Source organism: Lolium rigidum, chromosome 6, assembly GCF_022539505.1.
Source record: "Lolium rigidum isolate FL_2022 chromosome 6, APGP_CSIRO_Lrig_0.1, whole genome shotgun sequence".
Lineage (NCBI taxonomy): Eukaryota > Viridiplantae > Streptophyta > Magnoliopsida > Poales > Poaceae > Lolium > Lolium rigidum.
Window position 1 is genome coordinate 227,026,204 of NC_061513.1, and position 26,871 is coordinate 227,053,074.

Here is a 26,871-nt window from a genome sequence, read left to right on the forward strand (position 1 = left end):
TTGGCCATAGCCACCGCCCACACCCCGCCCGCTCGGCTATAAGAAGCCCGCCCCTGGACACTCTCCTCTCCACACCACCACTTCCCCCTCCACTCCCTCTCCCCACGCCCAGGAGATCAGCATCACCCCCTGGCCCCTGCTCGCCGGAGATGAACGCGTCGGCGTGGTTACCGTGTGGGTGGCGAGCAAGTGCAGCTCGCCCCCGACGTCTCCGCCCCTCCCTCTCTGCCCCACCTTGTTCACTCTCGCCCTGCTCGTCCTTATGCGCACTCTCCCGCCGCGCAGGTTCGCCGGAGGACGCCGCTGTTGCTGTTCGGCCGGGAAGTGCTGCGAGGGACTCGACGTCGGTGGGAGCTGCTGTGGAGATGGAGGACGCCGCCGAGCGCGCCGCTGGACAGCCTCGACTCGCCGCGCCCCTGCTCAGCCTCGCCGTCGACCTCCGTCGCCTCCAGGTGAGTTCCGGCCGCCCCTCTTCTTTTCTTCTCGCGGCCGCCGAGCGTGCCTGGGCAGAAGAGAACGACGCCCAGGACCTCCTCCCGTGCGCGTGCATGGACGAAGGCCACGCTGGCCCATGCATGCGGGGCCCAATGCTGGCCCCTTTTTGTTTTTCTTTATTTCCCTCCCCTCCACGTGGATTATCCCCTGGGCCGGCCCATTTTTTTTTCCCAGTGCGGCCCAGAGTGTTTCCCGCCCGTGTAAATCTTTTAAACTTTGAAAATTGCTGTAAAAATTTGTGTTAAAACCAGTAGCACTGTTTTGTGAATAACTCCAGATATATAAGCCCAAATCCAGTGAAACCAAGTGCTTTAGTTCACAAATTTAATTACCTTTCCAATGCCACCGGTCCCATATTTTTAGGATTTTTGTACGATTTTTGGTGAATTAAACTTGTTCTATGTGTACTGCAGACTCTACCTAATTCCTAAAATTGAAGGATTAATATTTTTGTATGAATCCAATTGTGTTAATCTTGATTTGTTACTGTCCATCTAGGAAAAATACAAATAGTCTCTTTTCATGAAATTTTGTCTCTGTTAATGAGTGTATGTGTGACACATGCAATGATAGTTTTTGAAATCTATTTGGTTTATTCAAAACCTTACCATCACTTTGTTTTAAAAAAATGGTCAACCTATGTTTCATTCTTGCAAAACAAAACCCTCTCGAGACCTAAACCAAGTTTTAGTTGTTTTGCTTAGATTTCAAATGTTGGGGTATGGGGTTTACTTTCTATTTTTGGTGTAGTGTTTTAATAATAAAAGAGAGGAATGTTTTCTACCTCTTCAAAAATGTTTGAAAATAAAGGATGAATGCTTTTGGTGCCTAACCAATGCACTTGTCTTCTTTTTGGTGTTATATACCAGGGGATAATTAATTTATGCCATGGTGATACCCAAAGAGGAAATTGATAATTGGTGAGGCTCTCATACCTTTATTAGGTAAATAAAATGGCGTTTCATCTAGATGCTTTGTAGTATCTATATGTCCTTAATATGTTAGCCTTAGTAGAGTGGTTAGTTTTTGATTGATGCTTGTTGCTTATTGTTTTGTTGGTGCAATGTGTTTGATTGTGTTCCTTTTATATTTTCCGACGATAGATGCGAACGATTCCTGAGAAGAAGAAGTGGATCGGACAAGGATTTTTTTATATTGTTGGTATTCTTATATTGATGAAGTTGAAGAAGTCCAGGGACAAATAAGCCAAGGCAAGCCATTTACTTTGACTCCTTGATTATCCATGTTCTTGGTTGAGATCCTTCTATCCTTGGTCTCTTGATTTCTTGTGTTTCCTTGGGTTTGCTTAATTTGATTCTTTTACATACTTGCTACCAAGTGTGTAATGTCCCCTCTCGATATTTTGCGTACTTACTCTAAGTATGTGAATCGCATTTCACCTCCTTTTGACATCCTAATTCTAGTAAACACTTGGGATAATATCATTAAAATTCCCCTACTTTTTGATTATCTCCATTCATGTTCAACTGGAGTATGGATGCCTTTGACACCCTTCATGTTGATGGCAATCATTATGCTATTACATCTTAGTTCACACATAAACTTTAGGTTGGGAAAACCCTCAAGGTTTTACCTTGTTGTAAAAGTTTTTGTTAAACCCTTGGGTGTAATGTTATGCCCGAGTGAGAATTTTAGAAAGGAAAAGATTTGGTAAAAATGATGGGGATGAGAAAGTGGTTGGGATATTACGAAAACTTTGGCGCCTAAGTACTCACCCATGACAACAAACTAGCGCAACCACATTACTCCAACATGGGCACGGGGCTTAGCTCGACGTTCGTTCTCTTTAGCATGAGGCACCGCACAACTATACAAGGGTACGGTTACCCCCGAGTCCGGATTGTCGAGGTTGGGACAATAGTATAACGGGAGGCCTTCGGGGCTGACCCGTCCGGAAGACACTATGGGTCTCCCGGCTTGGCGGTGGAGCCACGCTCAAAAGGAGGTGAGCTGCCACGGTGCCGGGGAGGTACATACTCCATAGGGTAGGACCTCTTGCTAATTAGAATGGGCGAAGGGCTTCGACCGGTTATCCGATACCCACATACTTTCGTATGATGGCCCGGGGATGATCCCGGCGGATTTATCGCATCTTGTGGGGAAAGTGTGCAAACTCTGCGCAGTAAAATCTATTCGAATAGCCGTGTCCGCGGTCATGGACGGTTGGATTGGCTGTTGCTTAGCCTGATGTGTTTTGTTTATGAAAATGTTTGACTAAGGAAAGAAACGGGATTTGTGTTGGAGTACATGGAGTACCGGAAAAATGGTTGTTGACCACAATGAGGTGGTCGGAAAAGGATTGATAAAAATTGGGTCTACCCTTCCTAAGTGTTTATGTCGTGAAAGATCCTTCTAAATGAAGTCAAGTAGTGATGTCTTAGATATATTCTCTCATCTCCTTCACCCATGAAGTTGAGATGCTAACTCCACTAAACCACTTCTTCTCTTCTACATAACATATTCTTGTTATAAGTGGTCATTCCCTCTTGATCTCCTAGTTAGTCCCCGGTACCTTGTTCTCCTTGTTATGTTACTTTGTAAATGGTTTGCGAGTACAATTCAAAATGTACTCACGGCTTTGTCCCTGGCTATTTACTTGGCCAGACCTGGAGGACTTCGACAGATGAAGAAGGAGTTGACGACGTCTATGAGAGCTAGGAACGTCTTCCCGCTCGCTTGCTCGTAGGGTTATGGCAGATGACTTGGGTACTCGCGCCGTTGAAGTGATTACTGCTACTCGATGATTAGATTAGGCCCTTCGAGGCTATCTTGTAAAGATGGGTCATGTGACCTTATTGTAATTTTTCTTATTCCGTTTGGTAAAGGATGATGTAATTGATATCAGTTCAGTTATGTGTTCACGGCACACTGATCATGGGAACGTGAACTGTATACATAACAGGGTATTTCGGACAGCTAGTCCGGGGTCCCCACAGTCTTCCCAGTCAGTTGCCTGTAGGGTTTATGGCAGATGACTTGGGTACTGCGCTGCTGAAGTGATGAGGCTACTCTGATGTTTAGTTAGGCCCTCTGAGGCTATTATGTAAGTATTGGTCATGTGATCATATTGTAGTTTTCTTATTCCGCTTTGTAATGGATGGTGTAATTTGATATCAGTTCGGTTATGTGTTCACGGCGCACTGATCATGGGATCGTGAACTGTATACATAACAGGGAATTTCGGACAGCTAGTCCGGGGTCCCCACCGAGCTGGTATCAGAGCTATCCTGACTGTAGGAGACCTTAGTTAGCATGGACGTTAGCTAGGAAACTATTACTTGGGGAAAACTATTTATGAAACAAATTATATCTTTAGTCGGAAGTGTAGCTTCTACTTCTCTTATTTATTCAAAGCTTCTAAATTCTTATCTCTCCGCTTTATTGAAATGTTTGAAAATTCTTACTCTATTGTCTCATCCACTTCAAACTTACATATTGGACGATGTCCCCAACTCAGACCGGAGAGTCGAACTCAAAGATGACTCAATCCTTCGGGAAGACTCAAGTAGCTCCAACTGCAGTTATTGAAGATTGGATGCCGACTTAGCCGTGCACATAAAAGAATAATAAGATCACGTCTTTGGTTATCACCAAAGTCTGTTAAGGAGCTGACCTTGTTCCTCCGTGGACTTGCACTTTTTGCAGTCGTCAAGGATCAAGTTCTCAATTTCTTGACTAGTTATTTTTAGGCCAGCCACGAGAAGATCTCTACTTCAGAAGCACCTCAACAGCTACCTCTTCGAAGAACTCATGTTTCCGGGATGTCGAGACTAGAAGTTCTACGCAACTTTCCCCTCCGCCTCAACATCAACGACTCAACACCCGGCCCCTTCACCACCAACTGCTACAAGGATCCAAGTTGAAGCTGATGCTAATGTTATGAAGACGTCAACATATGCGACCAGCCCCAAACCTATAGGATGGATAGGACAAACTCAATCGCTTTGATTGAGCTACCCCGCGCATTAGGAATTTCTGGGTACTTAGAGTACCATGTCTGGTGTGATGATTGTTGGTAGTTCCCTAGTGTGCTGCCTTGAGTGTTTGTATCTGTTTGCTGTGTGCATGTATGTCTTGCTATTTAGACGTTCCCGCCCTTTTTAATTGTTTGAAATTTGTGAAACAGAAATTAAAAATGGAAATCTGCCAAGTGTACTGTTTTGCTAATAAAAATAGTTTGGTAGCTCCGATTGATGTGATTCCAATTGCACTAGAACCAGTATGAAATTATCTTTCAGACGCCACTGACCTTGTATTTTTAGGATTTTTGTGCGACTTTTAATAAATAAAACTTGATCACTGTTTCTGGTTAGTATTTTGAGTCTCAAAAATTGAAAAATAAATATTTTTGAATGATTCCAATTGTGTTGATCTTATTTTGTTATTGTGCATCTAGGAAAAATACCAGTAGCCTCTGTTAGTGGTATTTTGTCTCTGGTTATGGTTGTATGGGTGTCACATGTAATGTTAGGATTAAAATTTTGCCTCGCCGATGTATTGCTAACTGCTAGTTAGTTGGGTAGAATAACGAAAGACTCTAACTCTAAACCCGTTAGCAGTTGTTTTTCAACCATCAGGGAAACTAACTCAGACCCCTACCTACTCCGACTACTTTCAAGGTCATCTGAAGCATCTCCACTACGCCAAGAAAGCGAAGCCCCTACCTTCAAGAGTGATCGCACCTCTGCGAGAAGCCTTACTAACTTGGTCTAACCTTGGAGTATAGTCGTGCTAACCTCGAGGATATCTTTTTGAAAACCACCCCCTAACACACCGTCTAGCTAGATGAGAGAACATTAGCGTCAAAGCCAAGTTACATCACATGGTTCATCTGATCCTCATCAAGTGAAGCTCATGAAGATACCTCAAGACTCAAGATTAAGTGTAGTTTACCCACTAACTTCTCAACTGGTAGAAGTCAGCACTGATCGTCAAGCTGAAGGTTGCCTCCGACGACCTTTGTTGCTGCTTCATGTGGATACCAACCAGGAGTTTCCTCGACTAACTAACTCACCACGCGTCCTATGGTTTAGTTAACACCGGGAGTGCCTCTTGAAGTTGTGGTCTGCACGTCGACCCCGAAGATTCTTCAGCTGAACAAGGAAGACCGATGACTTCTTCAGAAGCCCCAGACAGAACCACGAGGCAGAAGCTCCGAGTTTTTCCGAAACCCGATGAAAAATCTTAATGGTCTTCCACTAAAAGTAGGAGCTAACCCTAACAGTTTAAACCTCTCTAACACACCGTTGGAAACCTGGGATGCACTAACCCCTCTTGAAGCCGTGGACTACACAACACCTTCTGAAGATGTTCGACTCAACACGAGAGATCAATGCCTCCTTCGAAAGCGCCGACAAGACCCGTGGCTGAAGCCCTAATTTTCAGGAACCCCGCTGAACAATCTTAAGGGTGGAAGACTTCGTCTTCCACTAAAATCAAGCTAACTCTAAAAAGTTTTCAGCCTTGTTCAAGCACCGTTGGGTGCACTAACCCTCCCACAGCCTTGAATCCCCTCTAGGATCGCGAAGATACTACAGATCCAACACCTGCATGGAGTAGTCAACCTCTTCATGAAGCTCGCCATCGGCAGAAATCCATCATGTCTCCCAGAAGATGAAGCAACGACCTTCTCTGCAACGGCACATCTACAGAAGAATGGAGTCTGATTTTGGTTAAACTTTATAACCCCTCTAGTTCTACACTCAGTAATCTCGGGACGAGATTAGTTTAAGGGTGGAAGATCTGTAACACCCCACTTTTTGCAACCTTGTTTATTTGTCCTTAATGCAAAAATTAGGGGGAACAAAAACTTTTTCTTAGACTAATTAAGATGAATTGCCTTGATCTGTTTGTTATGATGAATTGCCTTGATCTGTTGGTAGATGAATTGTCTTGATTTGCTTGTTGAGTTTTGTCTTGAGCTACCTCTTAGAACAACACTCCTAGTGGCAAAATGAACAACTCACCAAATAAAACACATGTGTGACTTAGGAAAAATTGTTTTCCTTGTTACTACATCAAACTCTTCTTCTGATGGCAACATGAGTGTGCCATCTTGATTTTCTCTTTGTAGTAAAAGATAGCTCAATCTTTCTTAATTCAAAACTTGGTACCATCTACCCCTTGCTACATCCCTCTCTTATACCCACTCATCCTTGTTGGTTTTGAGGCCATGTCGACCATCTGTGTTGACAGGCTTAAAAATGTCCAGACTTTGGCAATTGATCTCTAAGCACCCACAACTGTTATTGTTGACTTCAATGCATGAATCTCATCTATGCAACATCCTCTTCAACCTCCACGTCTTGCATATCTCAGTCTACCCTTGCATCACATATATTCAACTTGATCTTTTACACTATCTACTATTTAAAGCACTAGATCAATTCCTCCTGTTTTATCTCTTGTTTTTATTCAAATTTAATCTTTACAAAACCAAGAGTGGGAATGATGGGTACATTTTGTAGCCACCATCTACCCTTGAGAACACTCCTCCCTAAATAAGTTTTCCTCCTCAAAAACCCTATTGTTTTCCTTCTTTAGTTTTGATCACAAAACTACTTCTAGTTTTATTAAATCTTCCCAAAATATTTCTTAAAAGAAAACAAGGAACTGAAATGGGTTTTGTTTTCCATCCCATTTCTACCTAGTACTGATTTCTAAAAACATTATTTTCTATCTTGCTTTCTTTTCAGCAAAAGGCTTGTTAATGGTACTTATACCATTTCTTGTTTCCTCTTTCTTATTTTAAGTTTGAGAAAACTCTACTTCACTTGAGAAAGTAAGTAGAACATTTTGAACTCCTATGTTCCAACTAGATCTCTCAACATTTTCAAGTTCCATTCCACTTGAGTTCATTCCCAATTGTCCCTAGACAATTGAGGTGTTTCAAATACTTTTCAAACAAGTTCTATTTCAAATAGCAACCTTTGCACATCTCTGATCTACCACATTGTATTTTCCCCCATCCTCCAATTTTTGATCAAATGGATGATCATTTGATACTTTCAAACCACTTCCAATTGACCTCTCATTTCTAGAGTACTTTATATTCTCTTCCATCATCACCTTGATCTCATAAATTGGTGATTTCTGCCACCATATTCATCCTTGTGAGTATATGGATACTTCATTCACCATTTATATTAACCTTGCTCTATCATTGACTAAACCACCATCACCATCCCATCTATCTTGACATGCTCATGCATTGTTGCATGTGGTCAATCCCAATCTTTTCAATTTTGAATTCAAATGAAAACTTCTATTCATCAACTCTACCTCGGGAATTATCTTCTTCATAAGTTGGTCTCAACCAAAGTGGTGGAAAATTATTCTCATGGCACATGTCACCTTCATACTCCTTTTTTTATCTATATGTATCTACTCCTATACTTATCATCATCCAAATCACTCATGGACATTATATCCTCAACATCATGCCCTTAACTATACACATTGATGTTGTGCATCTCTCTCACATTTCTCACTTGCTCATGACAAGAAAGGAGCCGGCCATGACTTGAAATTCGGCCAGCCCCTCCTCCTCTTTATCTTCTCTTGCAAGCCTTGACTCCCAACTACCTCAACAATTAAATGGGCAGCCACCCACCTTGGCCAATCAAAAAAGGAGGCAGCCACCCCTCTCCCTCTATAAAAACTCCCTAGCCGGCCACCTCCTCCCCTTTGCTTCATTTCTTCTCTTCCTCCACTCCCTCACACTCTCCTCCTCCACTTCCCCACGAAATGCTGCTGCCCCTTGCTTGCAGGGCCGGCCATGGCCATGAAAACCGGCCAAGATGTTGCTCCTCTCCTCCCTCAAGCTTCCCCTCACCATGAGAGCATCTCTCTCCCTCTCTTCCCCCTAATCTTGGATGAGTCCAGCTCACTTTCTCCTTTCTCCTCTCACTAGATTGGATCTTGATGCAGGTGCATGTTGGTCTAAGCATGGAGAAGCTTGAACAATCCTCAGATCTGAAGCTCTTGACCAAAGTTCGTCCAAAAACTTGCTGTAATTTCTGCTATCTTGCTGTTTCAGATTCTGGTACGATCTTGTAAAATCCACCGAATCTCGTGTGCAGATCCAAATCGAGTGATTCAAAGTTCCACAGATAGGTATTGAAAAGATCTACAACTTGGCGTTGGTCTCACCCTCAAAATCGTTACGGATTGTCCGTGGTAAATAAAGTTCTGAAAACATGCAGATTCACTGTTTATTCGATTTGTTCCGTTTTACCAAACCTTTTTGAACAAACTCAACTGTAAGTGAAAGCCCTCTTCAATACCTTCATTTTGGCGGTGGTTTCACTTCGATTGACCTCCTGAAACTGAAATGGTTCACAGATCAAGATCTGGACAGATCTGACTTTGTCGAATTAAACCAGGAGCTTGGGAACGAATTTTTGAATGAAACCAGTTGGGTGAGAACCAGCTTTTCAATGCCTTTCATATGCAACTGACCTCATATTTTTATGATTGATGTACGATTTGTGGGGTATTAAACTTGTTCTATGTGTTCTGCAGACATGGCTGTTAGCTTTTAATTCATCAAAAATCCATTTTTGAACCTAATTGAGTGATTCCACTTCTGTAGGATTACCGAATGTTTTCTTAATCATCTCAAACAAGTTTCAAACCTTTATCTGTTCTGCAACTCCATAGTTAAAGCAAATGGTGAAAACATGCAGTAAACTTGTAAATCCATTTATGAGAGTTTCTGAAATAATTTGAACCCAAATCCAATTGTGTGTGAATCTCTGTTTAAATATCTTTCAAATGCCAGTGACCTCATATTTTTAGGATTTTTCTACGATTTATGGCTTACAGATCTTGTTTTCTGTACAGTCAGATTCAAAGAAATTCCTAAAATTGTAGGTTTAATATTTTTGGGTGATTCCAATTGGATTAGCCTTGTATTAGTACTGACTATATAGGAAAAATATTATTAGTCTCTGTTCATACATATTTGTTACTGTTAGTAATGTATATGGGTGACATGCATTGTTGGTTCAAAACTTTTTGGTTTACTTAAAACCCTTGTCCAACTCTTTTTCTTAGAAATGGGCAACCCTTGTTTTATGCTTGCAAAATAAAACCTCTGCAACCTAACATTAGCTCTTTTGTTTTGCTTAAGTTTTCAAATGATGTGGAAAATGGTTTGCTTCCTATTTTGGATGTTGTGTTATGTGAGCAAACTAAGTTAGGAAAACTGTTTTCTACTTTTACAAAAATGTTAGAAAATGTTTTGTGAATGTATTTGATGTCAAACTAATGCTCTTGTCCTCTTTATGATGTTATCTACCAGGGGATGTTTGGTTTTTACCATGGTGATAACCGAGAGAGGAAATTGCTAAGTCATGGCACTCTCATACCTTCACTAGGTAAATAGATTGGGTTCTCTTTTAGTTGCTTTGTAGTACCTATAAGTCTTTTGTATGTTAGCCCATAGTAAAGTGGTTAGCTATTGATTGTTGAATGTTGCTTGCTTGTTATGTTTGGAGAAATGTGATTGATTGTGTTCCTTTTATATTTTCCGGCGATAGATGCGAACAATTCCGGAGAAGAAGAAGAATTGGATTGGACAAGGATTCTTTATATGTTGTTGGAATTCTTATATTGATGGAGTTGAAGACGTACAGGGACAAATAAGCCAAGGCAAGCCATCTTTTGATCTCTGATTTGGTGTCTAGTTGGATGTCATTTGTTGATGTCCAAAGCACCTTGAATTCTATGTGTGTTATTCTCTCTATTTATGTCATCTATGTGTGTTTCCAAGTGGGGTACTCCCTAGTGGTGATACTCCACCTTTGTCATGTGATTATGGGATACATGGTATCATGGTCGTGCTATTGCACTTGGTCATCTTGTATGCTCAACTTGAGCATCTTCCCTCTCAAGATAGTAACTTTCACCACACTCACAACTTTTGTAATTTAGAGGTATCAATGTCATGATGTTGGTGTAATTCTCAACTTGAGAGGAGTATGCCGCGTACCCTATTGGAGAGTTGGTTGGGTAGTGATTCTCCACTATCCAAATTTTATAGTTAGTACCACAAATCTGAAAGTACAATCCTCTTTGTGTTGTCATCATACATGCTTATCTTAAGCAAGTATGATCCACCCATTTCTCCTTTATACCTTCTATGGCAAGATGACTCTCATCTCGGCCGTAGTGCAATTCTAGTTCAATTCATGAAACTATAGGTTGGGAACCCCTCAAGGCTTACCTTGTTGTAAATGTTTATGAAAACCTTGGGTGAGCTAACCCAAGTGTATGATTTAAGAAAAACAAAGGATCTTGATAAAGATGTTTGGGAAAGTGGTGTATGGCTGTTTGTGGAACACCAAGGTGTTGTGGGAAAAAGATGTGGTTTTCTAAAAGGGGCACTGCGTATATGTGTACACCAGCCCAACTTTTATTCGCGCAACCACATTATCCAATATGGGCACGGGCTTAGTCCGTAGTTCGTTGAGATTGGCATAAGCACCCTTCACAACTCTCTAGGGAGGGTCAAGATGACCTCCGACGCCGGGTTGCGCTCTGGAGGAGGCAATACACTGTCTAGACCGATAGCCGGACGATTACTGAGGGTCTTCCGTCGTGGCGCCGGAGATACGCTCAAAAGGAGGTATGCTGCCGGGGTGCCGGGAAGGGGTAAGCCCGCAGGGAAGGACTTGTGCCAAAGGAGACGGGCGAAAGACTATGACTGGTTATCCGAGACTCGCATACTCTCGTATGACGACCCGAGGATGATCTCGGCGGATTTATCAGTTCTTGTGGGGAAAGTGCGCACACTCTGCAGAGTTAAATCTATTCGAATAGCCGCGTCCGCGGTCATGGACGGGTTGCAAAGGTCTACCTTTACCGGGGCTTGCGTTTTGTTTTTGAACAAATGATTTGCAAAGGAAGTGTTGTGTTTATGTGTACCGGAAGGGTACAGAAAAAGGGCGTGTGTTGACCACATGGAGATGGTCGTGGAAAAATGAAGGCTAAGTGGGGAACTCTTTCCTAAATGTTTCTTGAAGAGGAACTCTTCTTTAACAAAGATATAGAGATGTCATAAGTATCTTTTGAAGTATCTTCTTCAATAAAGATATAGGTATGTCATAGGAATCCTCTAGCATTTCCATCAACTGAGATGGACTTATGCTACCTCATCTCCAATAAAAGCATAGATATGTCATAGAACTTCCTAAGCGTCCCCATCAATTGAGATGGCGGCATGCTATGTCCACAAGAGAAAACATTTCTCTTTCTCATGCTATTTCCACAAGAGAAATTAGCTCTTCCCTCTTGTCAACTTAGTTTAGCACTTGTTATCTTGCACTCTTGCAAAGTACCTTTCTTGATGGTTTGCGAGTACAATTCCAAATGTACTCACGGCTTTGTCCCTGGCTATTTACTTGGCCAGACTTGGAGGAACACAATGGATGACGAAGGAGTTGGCGACGTCTATGCGAGCTAGGAACGTCTTCCCAGTCAGTTGCATGTAGGGTTTATGGCAGATGACTTGGGTACTGCGCTGCTGAAGTGATGATGCTACTCTGATGTTTAGTTAGGCCCTCTGAGGCTATTATGTAAGTATTGGTCATGTGATCATATTGTAATTTTCTTATTCCGCTTTGTAATGGATGGTGTAATTTGATATCAGTTCGGTTATGTGTTCACGGCGCACTGATCATGGGATCGTGAACTGTATACATAACAGGGAATTTCGGACAGCTAGTCCGGGGTCCCCACACACATCCGCTTATCCAATAATTTTGCAAAAAGAGCTGGCAACGGGGTTCCCAGCCCCAATTAATTAACTTTCATTAATAATTCTCTTCACATGTTTTGCCCTGATTCATCAGTAAGCAACTTAATTTTGCAAATAGACACTCCTCCATGGTATGTGAAATGTTGGAAGGCACCCGAGGATTCGGTTAGCCATGGCTTGTGAAAGAAAAAGGTTGGGAGGAGTGTCATCCTTAAATAAAACTAAAGTACATGTGTAAACAAAAGAGAAGAGGGATGATCTACCTTGCTGGTAGAGATAACGTCCTTCATGGGAGCCGCTCTTTGAAAGTCTGTTTGACAAGGGGGTTAGAATGCCCACTACCATTCGTTGACAACAACAAACACCTCTCAAAACTTTACTTTTATGCTCTCTATATGATTTCAAAACTTGAAAAGCTCTAGCACATGATTTAATCCCCGCTTCCCCTCGCGAAGGGCCTTTCTTTTACTTTATGTTGAGTCAGTTTACCTACTTATTTCTATCTTAGAAGCAAACACTTGTGTCAACTGTGTGCATTGATTCTTACATGCTTACTTATTGCACTCATCATATTACTTTGTGTTTACAATTATCCATGAGATATACATGTTGAAAGTTGAAAGCAAATGCTGAAACTTAAATCTTCCTATGTGTTGCTTCAAAACATTCTATTAAGAATCTATTGCTTTATGAGTTAACTCTTATGTAAGACATTTTGATACTTGTCTTGAAAGTATTATTCATGAAAAGTTTTTGCTATATGATTCAGTTGTTTAGTCATTATCTTTTTGTTAGCAAACTATAGACCATTTCTTTGAGTCACTTCATTCATCTCATATGCTTTACAATAGTATTGATCAAGATCATGTTGGTAGCATGTCACTTCAGAAATTATTCGTTTTATCGTTTACCTACTCGAGGGCGAGTAGGAACTAAGCTTGGGGATGTGATGCGTGTAGTTAACACGTCCGTTGGGAACCCCAAGAGGAAGGTGTGATGCGCACAGTAGAAAGTTTTCCCTCAGAAAGAAACCAAGGTTTATCGAACCAGGAGGAGCGAAGAAGCACGTTGAAGGTTGATGGCGGAGGAGTGTAGTGCGGCGCAACACCAGGGATTCCGGCGCCAACGTGGAACCTGCACAACACAATCACAGAGTTTTGCCCCAACGTAACAGCGAGGTTGTCAGTCTCACCGGCTTGCTGTAAACAAAGGATTAGATGTATAGTGTGGATAATGATGTTTGTTTGCGAAGAACAGTAAAGAACAATTGCAGCAGTTTGTATTTCAGATGTAAAGAATAGGACCGGGGTCCACAGATCACTAGTGGTGTCTCTCCCATAAGATAGCAGATGTTGGGTGAACAAATTACAGCTGGGCAATTGACAAATAAAGAAGGCATAACAATGCACATACATATATCATGATGAGTACTATGAGATTTAATCAGGGCATTACGACAAAGTACATAGACCGCTATCCAGCATGCATCTATGCCTAAAAAGTCCACCTTCAGGTTATCATCCAAACCCCTTCCAGTATTAAGTTGTAAACAACAGACAATTGCATTAAGTATGGTGCGTAATGTAATCAACACAAATATCCTTAGACAAAGCATCGATGTTTTGTCCCTAGTGGCAACAGCACATCCACAACCTTAGAACTTTCTGTCACTGTCCTAGATTTAATGGAGGCATGAACCCACTATCGAGCATAAATACACCCTCTTGGAGTCACAAGTATCAACTTGGCCAGAGCCTCTAATAGCAACGGAGAGCATGCAAAAACATAAATAACATATATGATAGATTGATAATCAACTTGACATAGTATTCAATATTCATCGGATCCCAACAAACACAACATGTAGGATTACAGATAGATGATCTTGATCATGATAGGCAGCTCACAAGATCTAACATGATAGCACAATGAGGAGAAGACGACCATCTAGCTACTGCTATGGACCCATAGTCCAGGGGTGAACTACTCACACATCGATCCGGAGGCGATCATGGCGATGAAGAGACCTCCGGGAGATGATTCCCCTCTCCGGCAGGGTGCCGGAGGCGATCTCCTGAATCCCCCGAGATGGGATTGGCGGTGGCGGCGTCTCTGGAAGGTTTTCCGTATCGTGGCTCTCGGTACTGGGGGTTTCGCGACGAAGGCTTTAAGTAGGCGGAAGGGCGGAGTCCGGAGAGGCACGGGGGCCCCACACGCTAGGGCGGCGCGGCCAGGGCCTGGGCCGCGCCGCCTTAGTGTGTCGGCGCCCCGTGGCCCCACTTCGTTTCTCCTCCGGTCTTCTGGAAGCTTCGTGGAAAAATAGGCCCCTGGGCGTTGATTTCGTCCAATTCCGAGAATATTTCCTTACTAGGATTTCTAAAACCAAAAACAGCAGAAAACAAAGAATCGGCACTTCGGCATCTCGTCAATAGGTTAGTGCCGGAAAATGCATAATAATGACATATAATGTGTATAAAACATGTGAGTATCATCATAAAAGTAGCATGGAACATAAGAAATTATAGATACGTTTGGGACGTATCAAGCATCCCCAAGCTTAGTTCCTACTCGCCCTCGAGTAGGTAAACGATAACAAAGATAATTTCTGAAGTGACATGCTATCATAATCTTGATCATACTATTGTAAATCATATTAGATGAATGCAACGATTCGAAGCAATGATGAAGATAATGAGTAAACAAGTGAATCATATAGCAAAGACTTTTCATGAATAATACTTTCAAGACAAGCATCAATAAGACTTGCATAAGAGTTACACATAAAGCAATAAATTCAAAGTAAAAGCATTGAAGCAACACAAAGGAAGATATAAGTTTCAGCGGTTGCTTTCAACTTCAACATATATATCTCATGGATAATTGTCAACACAAAGTGATATAACAAGTGCAATAAGTAAACATGTAAGAATCAATGCACACAGTTGATACAAGTGTTTGCTTCTAATATAGAAGGAATAGGTAAACTGACTCAACAATAAAGTAGAAGATAGGCCCTTCACAGAGGGAAGCATGGATTACTATTTTTGTGCTAGAGCTTTTCATTTTGAAAATAAGAAACAATTTTGTCAATGATAGTAATAAAGCATATGTGTTATGTATAAGATATCTTATAAGTTGCAAGCCTCATGCATAGTATACCAATAGTGCTCGCACCTTGTCCTAATTAGCTTGGATTAACATGGATTATCACTGCATATCATATGTTTCAACCAAGTGTCACAAAGGGGTACCTCTATGCCGCCTGTACAAAGGTCTAAGGAGAAAGCTCGCATTGGATTTCTCACTTTTGGTTATTCTCAGCTTAGACATCCATACCGGGACAACATAGACAATAGATAATGGACTCCTCTTTAATGCATAAGCATTCAACAACAATTAAAATTATCATAAGAGATTGAGGATTGATTGTCCAAACTGAAACTTCCACCATGAATGATGGCTTTAGTTAGCGGCCCAATGTTCTTCTCTAACATTATGCATACTCAAACCATTTGATCATGAAAATCGTCCTTACTTCAGACAAGACGAACATGCATAGCACCTCACATGATATTCAACAAAGGTGTAAAAGTTGATGGCGTCCCCGTAAACATGGTTACCGCTCAACAAGCAACTTATTAAGAAATAAGACACATAAGTACATATTCTTCACCACAATAGTTTTTAAGGCTATTTTCCCATGAGCTATATATTGCAAAGGCAAAGAATAGAATTTTAAAGGTAGCACCCAAGTAATGTACTTTGGAATGGCAGAGAAATACCATGTAGTAGGTATGTATGGTGGACACAAATGGCATAGTTTTTGGCTCAAGGATTTGGATGCACGAGAAGAATTCCTCTCAATACAAGGCTAGGCTAGAAAGGTTGTTTGAAGCAAACTCAAGTATAAAAGGTGCAGCAAAGCTCACATATGAACATATTGTAACTATTATAAGACTTTATATTGTCTCCTTGTTGTTCAAACACCACAACCAGAAAATATCTAGACTCTAGAGATCAATCATGCAAACCAAATTTTAACAAGCTCTATGTAGTTATTCATTAATGAGTACAAAGTACATGATGCAAGAGCTTAAACAAGATCTATATGAGCACAACAATTGCCAAGTATCACATTATTCAAGACATTTAAACCATTTACCACATGCGGCATTTTTCGTTTCCAACCATATAGCAATGAATGAAGTAGTTCAAATTTCGCAATGAACATTAAAGATAAAGCTAAGAACACATGTGTTCATACGAAACAGCGGAGCGTGTCTCTCTCCCAAACAAAGAATGCTAGGATCCGATTTATTCAAACAAAACAAAAATAAAAACAAACAGACGCTCCAAGTAAAGCACATAAGATGTGACGGAATAAAAATATAGTTTCACTAGAGGAACCCGATAAGTTGTCGATGAAGAAGGGATGCCTTGGGCATCCCCAAGCTTAGACGCTTGAGTCTTCTTAAAATATGCAGGGATGAACCACGGGGGCATCCCCAAGCTTTTACTTTTCACTCTTCTTGATCATATTGTATCATCCTCCTCTCTTGACCCTTGAAAACTTCCTCCACACCAAACTCGAAACAAACTCATTAGAGGGTTAGTGCATAATTCATATATTCAGAGTTGACATAATCATTCTTAACACTTCTGGACATTGCACAAAGCTACTGAAAGTTAATGGAACAAAGAAATCCATCAAACATAGCAAAACATGCAATGTGAAATAAAAGGCAGAATCTGTCAAAACAGAACAGTTCGTAAAGACGAATTTTAAAGTGGCACCAGACTTGCTCAGATGAAAATGCCCAAATTGAATGAAAGTTGCGTACATATCTGAGGATCACACACGTAAATTGGCAGATTTTTTTGATTTTTCTACAGGGACTACTGCTCAAATTCGTGACAGCAAGAAATCTGTTCCTGCGCAGCAATCCATATCTAGTATTGGCTTTACTATCAAAGACCTTACTTGGCACAACAATGCAATAAAATAAAGATAAGGAGAGGTTGCTACAGTAATAACAACTTCCAAGACTCAAATATAAAATAAAGTGCAGAAGTAAAATAATGGGTTGTCTCCCATAAGCGCTTTTTTTAACGCCTTTCAGCTAGGCGCAGAAAGTGTGTATCAAGTATTATCAAGAGATGAAGCATCAACATTACCTCGGGCATTACGCCTACCTTTCTTATTCTTTTTCTTACCCTTTGATTTAGGGAATACATGTCTACCTCCCGGTGTAGAGGTGAATTTTAAGGTGCCTTCTCCCACATCTATGACTGCTCCCAATAGTTTCAGCAGGGATCTTCCGAGTGTGATTTGTCCTGTTCCTACACAATCAATAACAAGATAATCAATCAATATTGTTCTTCCAAGAATGGTTGTATGCACACCCTCGGCTATTCCCTTAGGAGTTATAACAGAGTTATCAATAAGAGTTATTCCTTCTCCCCCTTCAACGAGTCCCCAAAGTGTCAAAGATTCATAAATACTCTTAGGCATAAGGCAAAATTCAGACATAATATCACAATTGGCATGAAAAGTTTCACCACCTATAACAACTTTAATAGTAGGGTCCCATATTGAAGGTTCAGAGTTCAACAAAACTTGATCAAGACGGTTACGAACATAACTATAATTTTTTCCAAGCAAGATGCACTTGTCTCAAGAGTGTTTAATCTATTATAAATGCTAATAAGAGCTGAATCAAAGTTATTAGTTGAACTATGTGATGCAACTAATTTTTTTATGGCATTAAAAGCTTGATCACCGTCGCAATGAAGGAAATCTCCTCCCACTACAGCATCCAAGGCATATCTATAGCGAATCATAAGCCCAAAATAAAAATTACTAAGGAGCAAACTTAGAGTCATTTGAGGTTCAGCTTTACGATAAGAATCAAAAATTCTGGACCAAGCATCTTTAAAACTCTCCTCATCCCCTTGTTTAAAAGTGAAGACTAATTCCTCAGGTGAAGAAGTAACAGGTGCAGAGCTAGACATGATAACAGAAGTAAAAATGCAAGTAACTAATTTTTGTGTGTTTTCAATATAGAGAACAAGACAGTAAATAAAGTAAAGCTAGCAACTAATTTTTTTGTGTTTTTGATATAAGATCAAACAAAGCAGTAAATAAAGTAAAGTAAAGCAAGACAAAAACAAAGTAAAGAGATTGGAAGTGGAGACTCCCTTGCAGGCGTGTCTTGATCTCCCCGGCAACGGCGCCGTAAAAAATGCTTGATGCGTGTAGTTGACACGTCCGTTGGGAACCCCAAGAGGAAGGTGTGATGCGCACAGTAGCAAGTTTTCCCTCGTAAAGAAACCAAGGTTCATCGAACCAGGAGGAGCCAAGAAGCACGTTGAAGGTTGATGGCGGAGGAGTGTAGTGCGGCGCAACACCAGGGATTCCGGCGCCAACGTGGAACCTCGCACAACACAATCACAGAACTTTGCCCCAACGTAACAGCGAGGTTGTCAATCTCACCGGCTTGCTGTAAACAAAGGATTAGATGTATAGTGCGGATGATGATGTTTGTTTGCGAAGAACAAGAAAGAACAATTGCGGCAGCTTGCATTTCGGATGTAAAGAATAGGACCGGGGTCCACGGATCACTAGTGGTGTCTCTTCCATAAGATAGCAGATGTTGGGTGAACAAATTACAGCTTGGGCAATTGACAAATAAAGAATGCATAACAATGCACATACATATATCATGATGAGTACTATGAGATTTAATCGTGGCATTACGACAAAGTACATAGACCGCTATCCAACATGCATCTATGCCTAAAAAGTCCACCTTCAGGTTATCATCCTAACCCCTTCCAGTATTAAGTTGTAAACAACAGACAATTGCATTAAGTATGGTGCGTAATGTAATCAACACAAATATCCTTAGACAAAGCATCGATGTTTTGTCCCTAGTGGCAACAACACATCCACAACCTTAGAACTTCCTCGTCATCGTCCTGCATTTAATGGAGGCATGAACCCACTATCGAGCATAAATACTCCCTCTTGGAGTCACAAGTATTAACTTGGCCGAGCCTCTACTAGCAACGGAGAGCATGCAAGAACATAAATAACATATATGATAGATTGATAATCAACTTGACATAGTATTCAATATTCATCGGATCCCAACAAACACAACATGTAGGATTACGGATAGATGATCTTGATCATGATAGGCAGCTCACAAGATCTAACATGATAGCACAATGAGGAGAAGACGACCATCTAGCTACCGCTATGGACCCATAGTCCAGGGGTGAACTACTCACACATCGATCCGGAGGCGATCATGGCGATGAAGAGACCTCCGGGAGATGATTCCCCTCTCCGGCAGGGTGCCGGAGGCGATCTCCTGAATCCCCCGAGATGGGATTGGCGGCGGCGGCGTCTCTGGAAGGTTTTCCGTATCGTGGCTCTCGGTATTGGGTTTCGCGACGAAGGCTGTAAGTAGGCGGAAGGGCGGAGTCGGGAGAGGCACGGGGGCCCCACACGCTAGGGCGGCGCGGCCAGGGCCTGGGCCGCGCCGCCTTAGTGTGTGGGTGCCCTGTGGCCCCACTTTGTTTCTCCTCCGGTCTTCTGGAAGCTTCGTGGAAAAATAGGCCCTGTTTTCTGCTGAAGCGACAGTTCCTGTTTTCTTCTGTTTTTGGTTTCAGAAATCCTACACAGGAAATATTCTCGGAATTGGACGAAACAAAAGCCCACGGCCCTATTTTCCACGGAGGATTCCAGAACATCGAAGAAGAGTCGGAGGCGGCCAGCAGGGGGCCCACCCCATAGGGCGGCGCGGCCTGGCCCCCTGCCGCGCCCAGGTGTGGGGAGGGAGCCCCCTGGCTCCCCCGACGCTGCCTCTTCGCCTATATATTCCTTCGTATTGGAAAACCCTAGTACCGAGAGTCAAAACATGAGAAAAGTTCCAAAGACGCCGCCGCCGTCAACCCCATCTCGGGGGGTTCTGAAGATCACCTCCGGCACCCTGCCGGAGAGGGGAATCATCACCGGAGGGCTCTACATCACCATGCCCGCCTCCGGACTGATGCGTGAGTAGTTCATCCTTGGACTATGGGTCCATAGCAGTAGCTAGATGGTTGTCTTCTCCTATTGTTCCATCATGTTTAGATCTTGTGAGCTGCCTACCATGATCAAGATCATCTATTTGTAATGCTACATGTTGTGTTTGTTGGGATACGATTATGGAATACTATGTCAAGTTGATTATTGATCTATCATATATGTGTTGTTTATGATCTTGCATGCTCTCCGTTGCTAGTAGAGGCTCTGGCCAAGTTGATACTTGTAACTCCAAGAGGGGGTATTTATGCTAGATAGTGGGTTCATGCCTCCATTGAATCTGGGACAATGACAGAAAGTTCTAAGGTTATGGATGTGTTGTTGCCACTAGGGATAAAACATCAATGCTTTGTCTAAGGATATTTGTGTTGTTTACATTACGCGCAGTACTTAATGCAATTGTCTGTTGTTTGCAACTTAATACTTGGAAGAGGTGCGGATGCTAACCCGAAGGTGGACTTTTAGACATAGATGCATGTCGGATAGCGGTCTATGTACTTTGATCGTAATGCCCTAAGTAAATCTCATAGTAGTCATCATGATATGTATGTGCATTGTTATGCCCTCTCTATTTGTCAATTGCCCAACTGTAATTTGTTCACCCAACATGCTATTTATCTTATTGGAGAGACACCACTAGTGAACTGTGGACCCCGGTCCATTCTTTTACATCTGAAATACAACCTATTGCAATCATTGTTCTCTGTTGTTCTTTGCAAGCAAACATCATTCTCCACACCATACGTTTAATCATTTGTTTTCAGCAAGCCGGTGAGATTGACAACCTCACTGTTAAGTTGGGGCAAAGTATTGTGATTGTGTTGTGCAGGTTCCACGTTGGCGCCGGAATCCCTGGTGTTGCGCCGCACTACACTCCTTCACCAACAACCTTCACGTGGCCTTCATCTCCTACTGGTTCGATAAACCTTGGTTTCTTACTGAGGGAAAACTCGTTGTTGTACGCATCATACCTTCCTCTTGGGGTTCCCAACGGACGTGTGCTTTACCGTCACAAGCAGCTGCTTTTTGGTGCCGTTACTGGGGAGGAATCAACACTCCATTAAGCCCAGTCACGCGCCATCACCTAGCCCACTTCCACTAAGGGATTTCCTCGAGGCGGAAACCGGGCCTTTACAAGGTTCTTGGGGCACACATCCACAACCAAATTGGAGGCTCACAAATCTGTAACAACACAACAATCAACAACAATACATCAACACAAATCAACTAGGGATCCAAAGAGGAACACTAGCAAGAGGGCCCTCAAACAAATGAGGGGAAATGTAAATCGCTTCGGTGAGGATGTAGATTGGTGTCTTCTCCTTCGAATCTCCAAAGATCAAGAGCTTTGGTTGGGGGAGGAAGGAGATCTTGCAAATCTTGAGTTCTTGAGGTGGCTCTAATGGTGGTGAAGCTTGGCAGATTTTTGTGCAATGATTGAGCAACCTGTCCCATTGGAGAAGAGAGCTATTTATATGAGTGGAGCTCTCAGATCTGACCGTTATGGACGTTTTTCAGTAACACCGGAAGTTCCGGCCAGGAGGGCCGGAAGTTCCGGCTGGCACCGGAAGTTCCGGCCAAGAGGACAGGAAGTTCCGGCAGGATGTTTCCGAGACAGACGCGCTGGCAAACTGAGTTTGGGGCGGAACTAGGGCGGAACTTCCGGTGACCGGAAGTTCCGGCCAAGTTCCGGAATTGCGAGAAAACCTTACTGGACATACTGAGCCACAATCTTCATGTTTCCGGAACTTGCCCGGAAGTTGGGCGGAAGTTCCGCTGACCGGAACTTCCGGCCAGCCTTTGAAAGTTCCAACTGAGAGGGGCGCTGATGGTCTGCTGAGAGGAGAATCTGGGCGGAAGTTCCGCCGGCAGTGGCCGGAACTTCCGCCGGAAGAGAAAAAACAGCACAGCTTCAGTTTTGTCAGTCCAATTCATCAGCCAAGTTTATATAGTCGGACCATGTACCTGTCTACATCAACACACATAAATATATACCTAGTGTTGACATCAAACAAACAAAACCCAAAAGGGCGGGAAATGTTCTTTCAGATGTGTCGTTCGGAGGACGTGACAATTGCCGGGTCGAAAACCTTTTGTTCGAGGTGGTGGACCTAGACAGTCCTTATCACGCACTGCTGGGGAGACCGGCATTGGCGGCATTCATGGCTTCAACCCATACAGCGTATCTCAAGATGAAGATGCCGGCACCTCGTGGACCCTTAACCGGTGTGGGAAACTACAAAGTCTCACTGGAAACCGCTTCCGCCGGATCAAACCTGGCAGAATCACGGGTGATCGCAGAGGAAAAAAGAAGGATGCAAACTGCGGTTGCGCTGGCTCAGTCCTCACAGCTGAGCTTAGCGGCAATGAGTGGAAACTTGGGAACACCGGCATTCAAGCCAACCAAGGAGACAAAAGATATCGTGTTGGACCCTGCATACCCTGAGCGTACCGTTCGCATCGGTGCTGGCCTGAGTGAGGCATAGGAAAGCGCGCTCGTCAACTTCATCCATGAGAATCGGAATATCTTTGCCTGGTCTACTGATGACTTGGTAGGTGTTCCGAGGGAGTTGGTTGAGCACTCTTTGAATGTCCGGAAGGATGCAAAGCCGGTACGACAACCCTTACGCCGGTTCGCTGAAGACAGGAGAAAGATCATTGGAGAAGAAGTGACAAAGTTACTGGTTGCCGGTTTCATCGTGGAGGTACTGCATACTGAGTGGCTAGCCAATCCGGTGCTGGTCGAGAAGAAAAAAGAGGAAGACCCCAAAGCTCCAAAGGTGTGGCGCATGTGCATCGACTACACCAACCTGAACAAGGCTTGCCCGAAAGATCCTTTCCCTTTACCCCGGATCGATCAAGTGATTGATTCTTCTGCTGGTTGTGAGCTGTTGTCTTTCCTGGATGCTTATTCATGTTTCCACCAGATTCCCCTGAAAAGGGAAGATCAAATAAAAACTGCGTTCATTACGCCGCACGGGGCTTATTGCTATGTCACTATGCCTTTCGGTGTGCGCAACGCTGGTGCAACGTACCAGCGATGTATGCAAAAGTGTTTGTTTGATCAAATCGGAAAAAATGTGCAAGTCTATGTGGACGATGTCGTGATAAAAACTAAGGTAAAACAAACCTTGATCGATGATCTGAGGCAAACGTTTGACAACTTGAGGAGGTACCGGATGAAACTCAATCCGGCAAAATGCACCTTCGGTGTCCCTGCCGGCAAATTACTTGGCTTTCTCGTATCAAGCCGGGGAATTGAGGTTAATCCGGTAAAAATCCGGGCCATCGAAAGAATGACTATACCGCAAGATCTCAAAGATGTGCAAAAGTTTACCGGAAGCTTGGCATCTCTAAGCCGGTTCATAAGCAGGTTCGGAGAAAAGGCTCTGCCACTCTATGCTTTGATGAAAAAACCCGATACCTTCGTCTGGACCCCTCAGGCAGACAGCATTCAAAGAGCTAAAAACAATGTTGGCAACTGCGCCGGTATTGGCCTCACCGCTAGAAAGAGAGCCCATGTTGTTGTACATAGCAGCAACAAACCGGGTCGTGAGTGTTGTGGTTGTGGTGGAAAGAGAAGAGGAAGGAAAAACCGTCCAGAGGCCGGTATACTATCTGAGCGAGGTGCTCTCCCTCTCAAAACAAAACTACCCTCACTTCCAGAAAATGACCTACGGCGTGTTCATGGCCGCCACAAAACTTAAGCACTACTTTGAAGAGCACCCCATGAAAGTGGTGAGTGAGGCACCTATTTCAGATATCATGTGCAACAAGGATGCCAGCGGCAGGATTGCCAAATGGGCAATTCAGTTATCACCATATGTACCGGTATACGAGAGAAGGGACGCCATAAAATCACAAGCTTTGGCTGATTTCTTGGTCGATTGGGCGGAAATGCAATACAAACCGCCGGTACAAAAGATAGAATACTGGAAGATGCATTTTGATGGATCCAAGCTCAAAGAGGGTCTAGGTGCCGGTGTGGTTCTTACTTCACCAAAGGGAGATCATCTCCGGTACGTTCTACAAGTACACTTCAGGGCATCGAACAATGTCGCTGAATATGAGGCTCTGGTTCATGGGCTCAAGGTCGCAAAAGAAATCGGTGCACACCGGATCATTTTCTATGGTGATTCAGATCTTGTGGTGCAACAATGTTCCGGAGATTGGGACGCAAAAGATGCCAACATGGCCTCATACCGGTTCCACGTGCAAAAGATTGCCGGGTTCTTGAAGGGTGTGAGTTTCATCATGTGCCGCGAGCGGAAAATGAGGCTGCCGATACACTTTCTAAGTTAGGCTCCTCCAGGCAAGAAATCCCTCCCGGAGTAGCTTTGGCTCACCTAAGGGTGCCATCGATCAAACCAAGTCCGGAGTCGGACTCAATCTTTGTACCGGAATCGCATGTTGTGCCGATGGACATTGACGAAGGAAACCCGGGGACTGTACCGGTAAACCCGGGGACTGTTCCGGCAAACCCGGGGACTGCCGGATCCCTCCCGGAAGAAGCTATGCTGGTGGATAATATGGAGATAGATGTACCGGTGTTTCTGGTTCGAGAAGCACCATCTTGGGTTGAACCTATTAAGGAATTCCTGATCAACGACACCTTGCCGGTTGACGAAAATGAATCAAGAAGGATCCAGAGGAGGTCCAAAGCATATACCATCGTCAATGGTAAGGTTTACAAAAGAAGTGTTACCGGTGTCCTCCAAAGATGTGTGGAACCGGAAGAGGGAAAAGAGATGCTTGTGGAGATTCACCAAGGGGAACGTGGGCATCACGCTTCGTCAAGGGCGCTGGTGGCAAAAGTGTTCCGGCATGGGTTCTACTGGCCCACTGCACTGGAAAACACTGAGGATTTGGTACGGAAATGCAACGGGTGCCAGAGGTACGCCAAGCAAAACCATACCCCAACATTCGGTCTAAAAACTATACCGTTAACATGGCCATTCGTTGTTTGGTGCCTCGACATGGTTGGCCCATTCAAAACTGCAAGGGGGAGCATGACCCACATCCTGGTTATGGTGGATAAATTCACTAAGTGGATGGAAGTGAAACCTATCGCAAATTGTGATGGACATACGGCGGTGAAATTTTTGAAGGATGTTATCTTGCGGTATGGATACCCACATAGCATCATCACTGACAATGGGACAAACTTTTCCCAAGGAGAATTCAAGCGATTATGTGAGGATAACAACATCCGGTTGGATTTGTGCTCAGTGGCACACCCCCAAGGCAACGGCCAAGTGGAAAGAACAAATGCTTTGGTGCTTTCCGGTATCAAACCAAGACTCATTGAACCGCTTGAAAAGACACCGGGATGTTGGCTCGATGAGCTGCCGTCGGTGCTGTGGAGCATAAGAACAACACCGAACCGGTCTACCGGATACACTCCATTCTTCATGGTTTATGGGGCAGAAGCCGTGATACCTACCGACATTATCCATGACTCACCAAGGGTTCAGCTCTATACCGAAGAAGATGTAAAAGAGGCCCGAGAAAATGATGTGGACTTGCTAGAGGAAGCAAGAGAGCTGGCATTGGCAAGAACGGCCATATACCAGCAGAACCTCAGACGCTATCATAGCCGGAAGGTTAACCCGAGGGTGTTCCGGGAAGGAGATCTGGTGTTACGCCTAGTGCAGCGCACTGAGGGACGCCACAAACTCTCACCTCCGTGGGAAGGACCTTTCATTGTGAGCAAGGCTCAGCACAATGATGCCTACTACTTGGTCGATGCACAGAAATCAAAGAAGGGAAAGGCGGACAGGTCAGGAGAAGAGACCAAGCGCCCATGGAACATTGCTTTGTTGCGTCCTTTATATTCCTGAAGATGTGTTGTAAGAAGTTCCTTTTTGTACCTTATTTGCTATAAATAAAAGAAGCTGACACCTCGAATGAATCTCGGGGGCTGCCTCTACCGAAATTGCATGCAACATGTTTATTTTTTTCAGTATACCGGTTGGTTGTTTGACGTTTTTTCTTTTTGGTTTAGTAACGTGCTAAACCTACCAGAGTCTTCGACTTTGTTGCTGTCCGAAACCCGGCTTCATGGCAAGCAAGATAAACCGGAAGGATCTAAGCACGCGAAAAACACAAAGAGAGGTGGAAAATAGGCGATCCGAAGAAAAACTTGGCTAACCCCGGTTGTACCGGTTTTTCGTGAAAAATTTCGAATTATTTCTAAGTTCAAGAAAGTGCTTGCTTGGCAAAAGAACTTTGTGACTCATACGCCAAAAAACCCATAGAGGTAGGCAGAGCCAAAGCAAAAGAACCAAGTGCGCATCAGATTGGATGCGGAAACAATTCTGGAATTTTCACAGTGCAAGATCAAAGCAAAACAGTATAGGCAAGTTGCTAAAGTAGCAAACCAACATAATTTGATAAGCTACCGGTATAAAAGACACCGGCATAAAAGTTGTAGCACAACCAAAAGGAATTGCATAGTATTATCTTACATCAGACACCCCCGGCATGCCGGGGTAGAATTTAA